Source organism: Salvelinus namaycush, chromosome 26 (genome assembly GCF_016432855.1).
Source record: "Salvelinus namaycush isolate Seneca chromosome 26, SaNama_1.0, whole genome shotgun sequence".
In the NCBI taxonomy this organism is placed as follows: domain Eukaryota; kingdom Metazoa; phylum Chordata; class Actinopteri; order Salmoniformes; family Salmonidae; genus Salvelinus; species Salvelinus namaycush.
In genome coordinates, this window is record NC_052332.1 from 36,684,651 (window position 1) to 36,696,834 (window position 12,184).

Genomic DNA, 12,184 nt, shown 5'->3' on the forward strand with positions numbered 1-12,184 from the left:
TGTCTTGAAGGGGGATGGCGGAGGGGGTACGAATAATATGAGAATGATAGATGTGGATAACATTAGGGATGGGGAGAATGAAGAGGAAGAGGAGACGAGGATGTGGAAGATGACGACGGAGAATAGAGAATAGAGAGAGGATTGAGGGATAGGGAGGAACGATCGAATGAGGAGAGAGGAGGGAAGATGATGTTTTATTTTAAATGATGATGTTGATTCTATATGATATGAGAATAGATGAAATATATGAGGAATCACATTATTGAAGGGAGAGAGATAGAGAAAATATAATATGAAAATGAGATGATGAGAAGAAAGATATTGGATATGGATGGAAAGAGGATGGATAATGGATGAGATATGATAAAAAGAAGAGAGAGGGGGGATTAGAAAAGAGAGTATGGATGAGATGAAGAAGAATGAGGAGAATATAGAGAGGAGATTAGAGATGAGAGATGGGGAGCGGAATGAACTGGATATATCGATGAAAGAGATGAAGATATGATGATGGATGATGAGAGAGAACTAATGAAAGGATGATTGAGAAAAGAGATAAGAGATGGGATGAGATGAATCGAGGATCATGACGAATCGATGAAGAGAATATGAAAGAGAGAACAGAAATTGAAAAAGAAGAGATTGAGATGGGATTTTTTTTATATTTTTTTTTTGTTTATTTTTGTTTTTTGAGTTGATTTTTTTTAATTGTTTTTGTTTTTGTGTTTTTTTTTTTTTGTTGGTTTTGTTCTGGGTTGTTTGTTGTTTTTTGTTGTGTGGGTGTTGCTGGGTGTGGTGTTGTTTTTTTGTTTTTTTTTGTTGTTTGCTGATTGTATTTTGTTTTATTTTTTTTTTTTTTGTTTTGCTTTTTTGTTGTTATTTTTTGTTTTTTTTTTGGGGTTGGTGGATTCGTTGTGTGATTTGTCTGTTTGGTATTTTGGGTGTGTGGTGTTTTATTTTTTTGGTTGTTGTTTTCTTTATTTGTGTGTGTGTGGGTGGTATGTTTTTTTTTTGGTGTTGTTATTGTTGTATGTGTTGGTTAGTTTTTCTGTGTTGGTATTTTATTTTTTTTTTTTTTGGTGTTGTGATGTTTGTTTTGTCTTTGTTTTTTTGTGTTTTTGGTGTGGTCTTGTTTTTTTTTTTGTTTTTTTTTTTTTTTTCTGGCTTTTTTTTTTCTTTTTTTTTGTTTGTTTTTTGGTCTTTTTGTTCTTTGTTTTGTTTTGTTTTTGTTTGATTGTTGTTTGTTTTTATTTTGTGGTGTTTTGTTGTTTCTTTTTTATTCTTGTTTTTGATGTTTTTGTTTGGATTTTTGGTGTTTTGTTTTTTGTATGTTGTTTTATTTTTGTTGTGATTTTTCTTTTTTTTTTGTTATTTTTTGTTTGCTTTGTTTTTTGTATTTTTTTTGTGTAATTATGTTTTTTATGTTTGTATTTGGTTATTTTTGTGTGGTTGTGTTGTGTGGTTGTTTTTTTTTTTATTTATTTTTTTTTTTTTTTTAATTTTTTTGTTTTGTCTTTTTTTTTTTTTTTGTTTTGTTTTGTTATTTTTGTTTTTTTTTTTTTTGTATTTATTTTTGTTTGTTTTTATTATTTTTGTTTGTTTGAGTCTTTTTTTTTTTATTTTTTTTTTTTTTTTTTTTTTTTTTTGTTTGTTTTTTTTTTTTTTTATGTTTTTTTGTTAATGGTTTGTGGGTTTTTTTATTTTTTTTTCGTTTTTTTTTTTTTTTTTTTTTTTTTGTGTTTTGACTTATTTTATTTTGTTTGTTTTGTTGTTTTTTTTTTTTTTTTTTTTTTTTATTTTATTTTTTATTTTGGTATTTTATTTGTTTTTTTTGTATCTTTTGGATGTTTGTTTTTATTTTTTTTTTTTGTTTTTTTTTTTTTTTGTTTTTTTTTTTTTGTATTTTTTATATTTTTCTTCTTGTTTTTTTTTTTTATTCTTTTTTTTTTTTTTTGTTTTTTTGTGTGTTTTTGTGATTGAGAAGGGTATTTTTCGAGAATTTGTTTGAGGATTGTGGGTATTTCGAGTGGATATGACAGAAGAATGGACATTGTGACTTCAGAGAGAGGGGTGAAAGAGGAATGGAGGAGTGTAGTAGATAGTGACTTCAGAGAGAGGATGAGGAGGAGTGAGGAGTGGAGATAGTGACTTCAGAAAGAGGGATGACAGTGGAGAGGAGTGGAGATAGTGACTTCAGAGAGAGGGATGACAGAAGAATGGAGATAGATGACTTCAGAGAGAGGGAGTGACAGAAGAGAGAATGGAGATAGTGACTTCAGAGAGAGGGATGACAGAGGAATGGAGGAGTGGAGATAGTGACTTCGAGAGAGGGGTGACAGGGAATGGAGGAGTGGAGATAGTGACTTCAGAGAGAGGGGTGACAGAGGAATGGAGGAGTGGAGATAGTGACTTCAGAGAGAGGGGTGACAGAGGAATGGAGGAGTGGAGATAGTGACTTCAGAGAGAGGGGTGACAGAGGAAGGGAGGGGGTGTTGATAGTGACTTCAGAGAGAGGGGTGACAGAGGAATGGAGGAGTGGAGATAGTGACTTCAGGAGAGGGGTGACAGAGGAATGGAGAAGTGGAGATAGTGACTTCAGAGGGGGGACAGGAATGGAGGAGTGGAGATAGTGATTCAGAGAGAGGGTGACAGGAATGGAGGAGTGTAGATAGTGACTTCAGAGAGAGGCGTGACAGAAGAATGAAGGGGTGGAGATAGTGACTTCAGAGAGAGGGGTGACAGAGGAATGGAGCAGTGGAGATAGTGACTTCAGAGAGAGGGGTGACAGAGGAATGGAGGAGTGGAGATAGTGACTTCAGAGAGAGGGGTGACAGAGGAATGGAGGAGTGGAGATAGTGACTTCAGAGAGAGGGATGACAGAAGAATGGAGATAGTGACTTCAGAGAGAGGGATGACAGAAGAATGGAGATAGTGACTTCAGAGAGAGGGATGACAGAGGAATGGAGGAGTGGAGATAGTGACTTCAGAGAGGGGTGACAGAGGAATGGAGGAGTGGAGATAGTGACTTCAGAGAGAAGGATGACAGAAGAATGGAGATAGTGACTTCAGAGAGAGGGGTGAAAGAGGAATGGAGGAGTGGAGATAGTGACTTCAGAGAGAGGAATGGAGGAGTGGAGATAGTGACTTCAGAAAGAGGGATGACAGTGGAATGGAGGAGTGGAGATAGTGACTTCAGAGAGAGGGATGACAGAAGAATGGAGATAGTGACTTCAGATAGAGGGATGACAGAAGAATGGAGATAGTGACTTCAGAGAGAGGGATGACAGAGGAATGGAGGAGTGGAGATAGTGACTTCAGAGAGAGGGATGACAGAGGAATGGAGGAGTGGAGATAGTGACTTCAGAGAGAGGGGTGACAGAGGAATGGAGGAGTGGAGATAGTGACTTCAGAGAGAGGCGTGACAGAGGAATGAAGGGGTAGAGATAGTGACTTCAGAGAGAGGAGTGACAGAGGAATGGAGGAGTGGAGATAGTGACTTCAGAGAGAGGGGTGACAGAGGAATGAAGGGGTGGAGATAGTGACTTCAGAGAGAGGGGTGACAGAGGAACGGAGGAGTGGAGATTGTGCCTTCAGAGAGAGGGGTGACAGAGGAATGGAGGAGTGGAGATAGTGACTTCAGAGAGAGGGGTGACAGAGGAATGGAGGAGTGGAGATAGTGCCTTCAGAGAGAGGGGTGACAGAGGAACGGAGGAGTGGAGATAGTGACTTCAGAGAGAGGGGTGACAGAGGAATGGAGGAGTGGAGATAGTGACTTCAGAGAGAGGGATGACAGAAGAATGGACATTGTGACTTCAGAGAGAGGGGTGAAAGAGGAATGGAGGAGTGTAGATAGTGACTTCAGAGAGAGGAATGGAGGAGTGGAGATAGTGACTTCAGAAAGAGGGATGACAGTGGAATGGAGGAGTGGAGATAGTGACTTCAGAGAGAGGGATGACAGAAGAATGGAGATAGTGACTTCAGAGAGAGGGATGACAGAAGAATGGAGATAGTGACTTCAGAGAGAGGGATGACAGAGGAATGGAGGAGTGGAGATAGTGACTTCAGAGAGAGGGGTGACAGTGGAATGGAGGAGTGGAGATAGTGACTTCAGAGAGAGGGGTGACAGAGGAATGGAGGAGTGGAGATAGTGACTTCAGAGAGAGGGGTGACAGAGGAATGGAGGAGTGGAGATAGTGACTTCAGAGAGAGGGGTGACAGAGGAATGAAGGGGTGTTGATAGTGACTTCAGAGAGAGGGGTGACAGAGGAATGGAGGAGTGGAGATAGTGCCTTCAGAGAGAGGGGTGACAGAGGAATGGAGAAGTGGAGATAGTGACTTCAGAGTGGGGTGACAGGAATGGAGGAGTGGAGATAGTGACTTCAGAGAGAGGGGTGACAGGAATGGAGGAGTGGAGATAGTGACTTCAGAGAGAGGGGTGACAGAGGAATGGAGGAGTGGAGATAGTGCCTTCAGAGAGAGGGGTGACAGAGGAATGGAGAAGTGGAGATAGTGACTTCAGAGAGGGGTGACAGAGGAATGGAGGAGTGGAGATAGTGACTTCAGAGAGAGGGGTGACAGGAATGGAGGAGTGGAGATAGTGCCTTCAGAGAGAGGGGTGACAGGAATGGAGGAGTGGAGATAGTGACTTCAGAGAGAGGGGTGACAGGAATGGAGGAGTGGAGATAGTGACTTCAGAGAGAGGGATGACAGAGGAATGGAGGAGTGGAGATAGTGACTTCAGAGAGAGGGGTGACAGAGGAATGGAGGAGTGGAGATAGTGACTTCAGAGAGAGGCGTGACAGAGGAATGAAGGGGTAGAGATAGTGACTTCAGAGAGAGGGGTGACAGAGGAATGGAGGAGTGGAGATAGTGACTTCAGAGAGAGGGGTGACAGAGGAATGAAGGGGTGGAGATAGTGACTTCAGAGAGAGGGGTGACAGAGGAACGGAGGAGTGGAGATTGTGCCTTCAGAGAGAGGGGTGACAGAGGAATGGAGGAGTGGAGATAGTGACTTCAGAGAGAGGGGTGACAGAGGAATGGAGGAGTGGAGATAGTGACTTCAGAGAGAGGGGTGACAGAGGAATGAAGGGGTGGAGATAGTGACTTCAGAGAGAGGGATGACAGAGGAATGGAGGAGTGGAGATAGTGACTTCAGAGAGAGGGGTGACAGAGGAATGGAGGAGTGGAGATAGTGCCTTCAGAGAGAGGGGTGACAGAGGAATGAAGGGGTGGAGATAGTGACTTCAGAGAGAGGGGTGACAGAGGAATGGAGGAGTGGAGATAGTGACTTCAGAGAGAGGGGTGACAGAGGAATGAAGGGGTGGAGATAGTGACTTCAGAGAGAGGGGTGACAGAGGAATGGAGGAGTGGAGATAGTGACTTCAGAGAGAGGGGTGACAGAGGAATGGAGGAGTGGAGATAGTGCCTTCAGAGAGAGGGGTGACAGAGGAATGGAGGAGTGGAGATAGTGACTTCAGAGAGAGGGGTGACAGAGGAATGGAGGAGTGGAGATAGTGACTTCAGAAAGAGGGATGACAGTGGAATGGAGGATTGGAGATAGTGACTTCAGAGAGAGGAATGGAGGAGTGGCGATAGTGACTTCAGAAAGAAGGATGACAGAGGAATGGAGGAGTGGAGATAGTGACTTCAGAGAGAGGGGTGACAGAAGAATGGAGATAGTGACTTCAGAGAGAGGGGTGACAGAGGAATGGAGGAGTGGAGATAGTGACTTCAGAGAGAGGGGTGACAGTGGAATGGAGATAGTGACTTCAGAGAGAGGGATGACAGTGGAATGGAGATAGTGACTTCAGAGAGAGGGGTGACAGAGGAATGGAGGAGTGGAGATAGTGACTTCAGAGAGAGGGGTGACCGAAGAATGGAGATAGTGACTTCAGAGAGAGGGATGACAGTGGAATGGAGGAGTGGAGATAGTGACTTCAGAGAGAGGAATGGAGGAGTGGAGATAGTGACTTCAGAGAGAGGGGTGACAGAGGAATGGAGGAGTGGAGATAGTGACTTCAGAGAGAAGGATGACAGAAGAATGGAGATAGTGACTTCAGAGAGAGGGGTGAAAGAGGAATGGAGGAGTGGAGATAGTGACTTCAGAGAGAGGGGTGACAGAGGAATGGAGGAGTGGAGATAGTGACTTCAGAGAGAAGGATGACAGAAGAATGGAGGAGTGGAGATAGTGAGGAGATATTGCCTTCAGAGAGAGGGATGACAGTGGAATGGAGGAGTGGAGATAGTGACTTCAGAGAGAGGGGTGACCGAAGAATGGAGATAGTGACTTCAGAGAGAGGGATGACAGTGGAATGGAGGAGTGGAGATAGTGACTTCAGAGAGAGGAATGGAGGAGTGGCGATAGTGACTTCAGAAAGAAGGATGACAGAGGAATGGAGGAGTTGAGATAGTGACTTCAGAGAGAGGGGTGACCGAAGAATGGAGATAGTGACTTCAGAGAGAGGGGTGACAGAGGAATGGAGGAGTGGAGATAGTGACTTCAGAGAGAGGGGTGACAGTGGAATGGAGATAGTGACTTCAGAGAGAGGGATGACAGTGGAATGGAGATAGTGACTTCAGAGAGAGGGGTGACAGAGGAATGGAGGAGTGGAGATAGTGACTTCAGAGAGAGGGGTGACCGAAGAATGGAGATAGTGACTTCAGAGAGAGGGATGACAGTGGAATGGAGGAGTGGAGATAGTGACTTCAGAGAGAGGAATGGAGGAGTGGCGATAGTGACTTCAGAAAGAAGGATGACAGAGGAATGGAGGAGTGGAGATAGTGACTTCAGAGAGAGGGATGACAGAGGAATGGAGGAGTGGAGATAGTGACTTCAGAGAGAGGGGTGACAGAGGAATGGAGGAGTGGAGATAGTGACTTCAGAGAGAGGGATGACAGAGGAATGGAGGAGTGGAGATAGTGACTTCAGAGAGAGGGGTGACAGAGGAATGAAGGGGTGGAGATAGTGACTTCAGAAAGAAGGATGACAGAGGAATGGAGGAGTGGAGATAGTGACTTCAGAGAGAGGGATGACAAAGGAAGAGACAGAGGGCGAACGGAGGGGTGTGGATAGATAGATGACAGAAAGAGAGAGTCACGGGATGGAGAGAAAAATGACAGAATGAGAGCAAAGGAATTCCTAATTAAATCACAGTATAACAGATGTATAAAAACTTAACAACTTAGAAATTAAGAAAATTCACAATCTTTTAGATTTTTTTGTATCCTGCATATCCTTGTGTTGACACTTATACACTCACTCCATTCATGCACCTCTCTGTCTCTGTCTCTGTCTCTGTCTCTGTCTCTGTCTCTGTCTCTATGTCTCTCTGTCTCTCTGTCTCTCTGTCTCTCTGTCTCTCTGTCTCTCTGTGTCTCTGTCTCTCTGTCTCTCTGTCTCTCTGTGTCTCTGTGTCTCTGTGTCTCTGTCTCTCTGTGTCTCTGTGTCTCTGTCTCTGTCTCTCTCTCCTCTCTCTCACTCTCTCTCTCTCTGTCTCTCTTTCTCTCTCTCTCTCTCTCCCATTCTCTCTCTCTCTCTCTCTCGCTCTCTCTCTCTCTCTTTCTCTCTCTCTCTGTCTCTCTCTCTCTCTCTCTCTCTCTCAATTCAATTCAATTCAAGGGGCTTTATTGGCATGGGAAACATGTGTTAACATTGCCAAAGCAAGTGAGGTAATAATAATATACAAAAGTGAAATAAACAATAAAAATTAACAGTAAACATTACACATACAGAAGTTTCAAAACAATAAAGACATTACAAATGTCATATTATATATATACAGTGTTGTAACAATGTACAAATGGTTAAAGTACACAAGGGAAAATAAATAACCATAAATATGGGTTGTATTTACAATGGTGTTTGTTCTTCACTGGTTGCCCTTTTCTTGTGGCAACAGGTCACAAATCTTGCTGTTGTGATTGCACACTGTGGAATTTCACCCAGTAGATATGGGAGTTTATCAAAATTGGATTTGTTTTCGAATTCTTTGTGGATCTGTGTAATCTGAGGGAAATATGTCTCTCTAATATGGTCATACATTGGGCAGGAGGTTAGGAAGTGCAGCTCAGTTTCCACTTCATTTTGTGGGCAGTGAGCACATAGCCTGTCTTCTCTTGAGAGCCATGTCTGCCTACGGCGGCCTTTGTCAATAGCAAGGCTATGCTCACTGAGTCTGTACATAGTCAAAGCTTTCCTTAAGTTTGGGTCAGTCACAGTGGTCAGGTATTCTGCCACTGTGTACTCTCTGTTTAGGGCCAAATAGCATTCTAGTTTGCTCTGTTTTTTTGTTAATTCTTTCCAATGTGTCAAGTAATTATCTTTTTGTTTTCTCATGATTTGGTTGGGTCTAATTGTGCTGTTGTCCTGGGGCTCTGTGGGGTGTGTTTGTGTTTGTGAACAGAGCCCTAGGACCAGCTTGCTTAGGGGACTCTTCTCCAGGTTCATCTCTCTGTAGGGGATGGCTTTGTTATGGAAGGTTTGGGAATCGCTTCCTTTTAGGTGGTTGTAGAATTTAACGGCTCTTTTCTGGATTTTGATAATTAGTGGGTATCGGCCTAATTCTGCTCTGCATGCATTATTTGGTGTTCTACGTTGTACCCGGAGGATATTTTTGCAGAATTCTGCATGCAGAGTCTCAATTTGGTGTTTATCCCATTTTGTGAAGTCTTGGTTGGTGAGCGGACCCCAGACCTCACAACCATAAAGGGCAATGGGCTCTATGACTGATTCAAGTATTTTTAGCCAGATCCTAATTGGTATGTTGAAATGTATGTTCCTTTTGATGGCATAGAATGCCCTTCTTGCCTTGTCTCTCAGATCGTTCACAGCTTTGTGGAAGTTACCTGTGGCGCTGATGTTTAGGCCGAGGTATATATAGTTTTTTGTGTGCTCTAGGGCAACGGTGTCTAGATGGAATTTGTGGTCCTGGCGACTGGACCTTTTTGGAATACCATTATTTTGGTCTTACTGAGATTTACTGTCAGGGCCCAGGTCTGACAGAATCTGTGCAGAAGATCTAGGTGCTGCTGTAGGCCCTCCTTGGTTGGTGACAGAAGCACCAGATCATCAGCAAACAGTAGACATTTGACTTCAGTCTAGTAGGGTGAGGCCGGGTGCTGCAGACTGTTCTAGTGCCCGCGCCAATTCGTTGATATATATGTTGAAGAGGGTGGGGCTTAAGCTGCATCCCTGTCTCACCCCACGACCCTGTGTGAAGAAATGTGTGTGTTTTTTGCCAATTTTAACCGCACACTTGTTGTTTGTGTACATGGATTTTATAATGTCGTATGTTTTACCCCCAACACCACTTTCCATCAATTTGAAAAGCAGACCCTCATGCCAAATTGAGTCGAAGGCTTTTTTGAAATCAACAAAGCATGAGAAGACTTTGCCTTTGTTTTGGTTTGTTTGGTTGTCAATTAGGGTGTGTAGGGTGAATACATGGTCTGTTGTACGGTAATTTGGTAAAAAGCCAAAGTCTCTCTCTCTCTCTGTCTCTCTCTCTCTCTCTCTGTCTCTCTCTCTCTCTCTCTCTCTCTCTCTCTCTCTCTCTCTCTCCCATTCTCTCTCTCTCTCTCTCTCTCTGTAGATGTATTGTCGTGTTTGATCACGTGACATATGAGTCTCCTTCTTTTCCTCTTCTTTCAATAGAGTTGTTGTATGTATTCCAGTATATCTTGTAAAATGTCACATTTAGATGCAATTACATTAGAGAGAAGTTGCAGATATATATCTATATATCTAAAACAGGAGAGAACAGTCTTTTTTTCTGGTTTTGAGGGCTATCAACTAGCTAGTAATCAGATTGTTCTGTCTTATTCTCTCCGTGGTCATTTTATTTCTGTCAATATTTAGAAAAAAATCCAAATGGATTGCATGATTGCTTATCCCTCTGATGTTCGAAAGCAATTTTCATGGTTGGATAACACTTTTACATGATCTGTTACTGTTAGAGGGTTCAAACTTTTTCAAAATGTTCCTACAACCTCTTCTGTTAATTGTATGCAGTTTTACAATGTTTTCTCATTTATTCTTGGCTTTATAATCATTTCAAACTATGAGTCGTTGATAACATGTACCAAAATAATATATAATTTAATTGTCATGCTTTATCTGTTTATGAACTTTTTGTAGGAAATTACTAGACACATTCCATGTTCATGGCAAACAACTGTAGATATAAGTTATTATTAAAAAAACACTGAAAATAATCTTTGAAAACTGTTAACCCTGTTTTACAAAATGAACTCAAACTATATCTTAACAGTCTAATATTGATGTATATGTTAGAACATGCTATTACAAAGTATGTAAAGTATCAATGACAAATATTTGGTTTTGTTTTTAGATAGTCATGCATTTACATCCCAATAGGGCCTCTTTGAAACATTCTGAAATATTTTCACTTAGCAACTACACACTTCTATCTATAACAGCAACAGACATTTTTACTGTGGAAATGTAAGGTTATTGATACGGCAAATGGCCATTTAAAATGTTCCATTCATCCGTATGGAACAACCACTGACCTCTGTGTAAAATATGAAGACTTGCGAGTAGAGACATGTGCTTTGGATATGTCAACTGGGAACTAGTCCTGAAATGGTGTTTAAAGAAGCTTAACTAGCTCTTTCTAAGCTCAAGATATGTTCAAAAATCTACTAATTACTGATCGTCTCATAGGGAATTTCTTGCAGGAAATCGGACAATTTAAAGGACTGTATTTCTGGAGTGCATTAGTCCACAGCCAAATCCTTGTACATGCACACTGTAGCTAGAGTGATAACACCTTGCAAATGAGAAGAGTGTAGGTCAAAGCCTTGGGCTGTAGTACTTTGCACAAAGTGGTATGGCGATTTGGACCAGTAATTAGTAGATATTTGAACATATCTTGATCTTTGAAAGAGATAGTTAAGCTTCTTTAAACACAATTTCAGGACTAGTTCCTCCAAAGCACATGTTTCTACAACTAATTCTTCATTTCTTACACAGAGGTCAGGGGTCATTCCATATGGATGAATGGAACATTTTGAGGGACCATTTGTCAAATCAATAACATGTTTTTACTTAAATTATGTTTTTCTACCATTAATGGTTCACATGGGATTTGCAAATAGACATGAATAAGTCACGTTACAAGGAAGCACTTTTGGTGAAAATGTTACATAGAGACCCTATAGAGTTATATGGCCCACAGATCTCAAGAGAACGCAAAATGCAAGGAGGCCCTATAATTTTACAAGTATCAAAGAGGCCCTATCAAGTAGCAGAGAGACCAGATCAAGTAACAGAAAGGCCCTGTCGGTATCAAAGAGGCCCTCTCTCTCTCGCTTTCTCGCTATCTCTCTCTCTCGCTCTCCTCTAACCCAATCTGATAGCAGCTAATGAGAATGATTAGAGCTTGCTAAATCCTTTAGCTAAATCGCTGCTCTTCCCTCGTTCATTTCACTCCTCCGCTCTCCCCTCAACTCACCAGCCACGGCTACGTAGGAGGCATCAAGGCTGGTCCTCCTTCTAGGGACAGAGAGGGGGACAACTCGTCTGCCACAGCTATGTAGGAGGCATCAAGGCTGGTCCTCCTTCTAGGGACAGAGAGGGGGCCAACTCATCTGCCACAGCTATGTAGGAGGCATCAAGGCTGGTCCTCCTTCTAGGGACAGAGAGGGGGCCAACTCACCTGCCACGGCTATGTAGGAGGCATCAAGGCTTGTCCTCCTTCTAGGGACAGAGAGGGGGCCAACTCACCTGCCACAGCTATGTAGGAGGCATCAAGGCTGGTCCTCCTTCTAGGGACAGAGAGGGGGCCAACTCACCTGCCACAGCTATGTAGGAGGCATCAAGGCTGGTCCTCCTTCTAGGGACAGAGAGGGGGCCAACTCACCTGCCACAGCTATGTAGGAGGCATCAAGGCTGGTCCTCCTTCTAGGGACAGAGAGGGGGCCAACTCATCTGCCACAGCTATGTAGGAGGCATCAAGGCTGGTCCTCCTTCTAGGGACAGAGAGGGGGCCAACTCACCTGCCACGGCTATGTAGGAGGCATCAAGGCTTGTCCTCCTTCTAGGGACAGAGAGGGGGCCAACTCACCTGCCACGGCTATGTAGGAGGCATCAAGGCTGGTCCTCCTTCTAGGGACAGAGAGGGGCCAACTCATCTGCCACAGCTATGTAGGAGGCATCAAGGCTGGT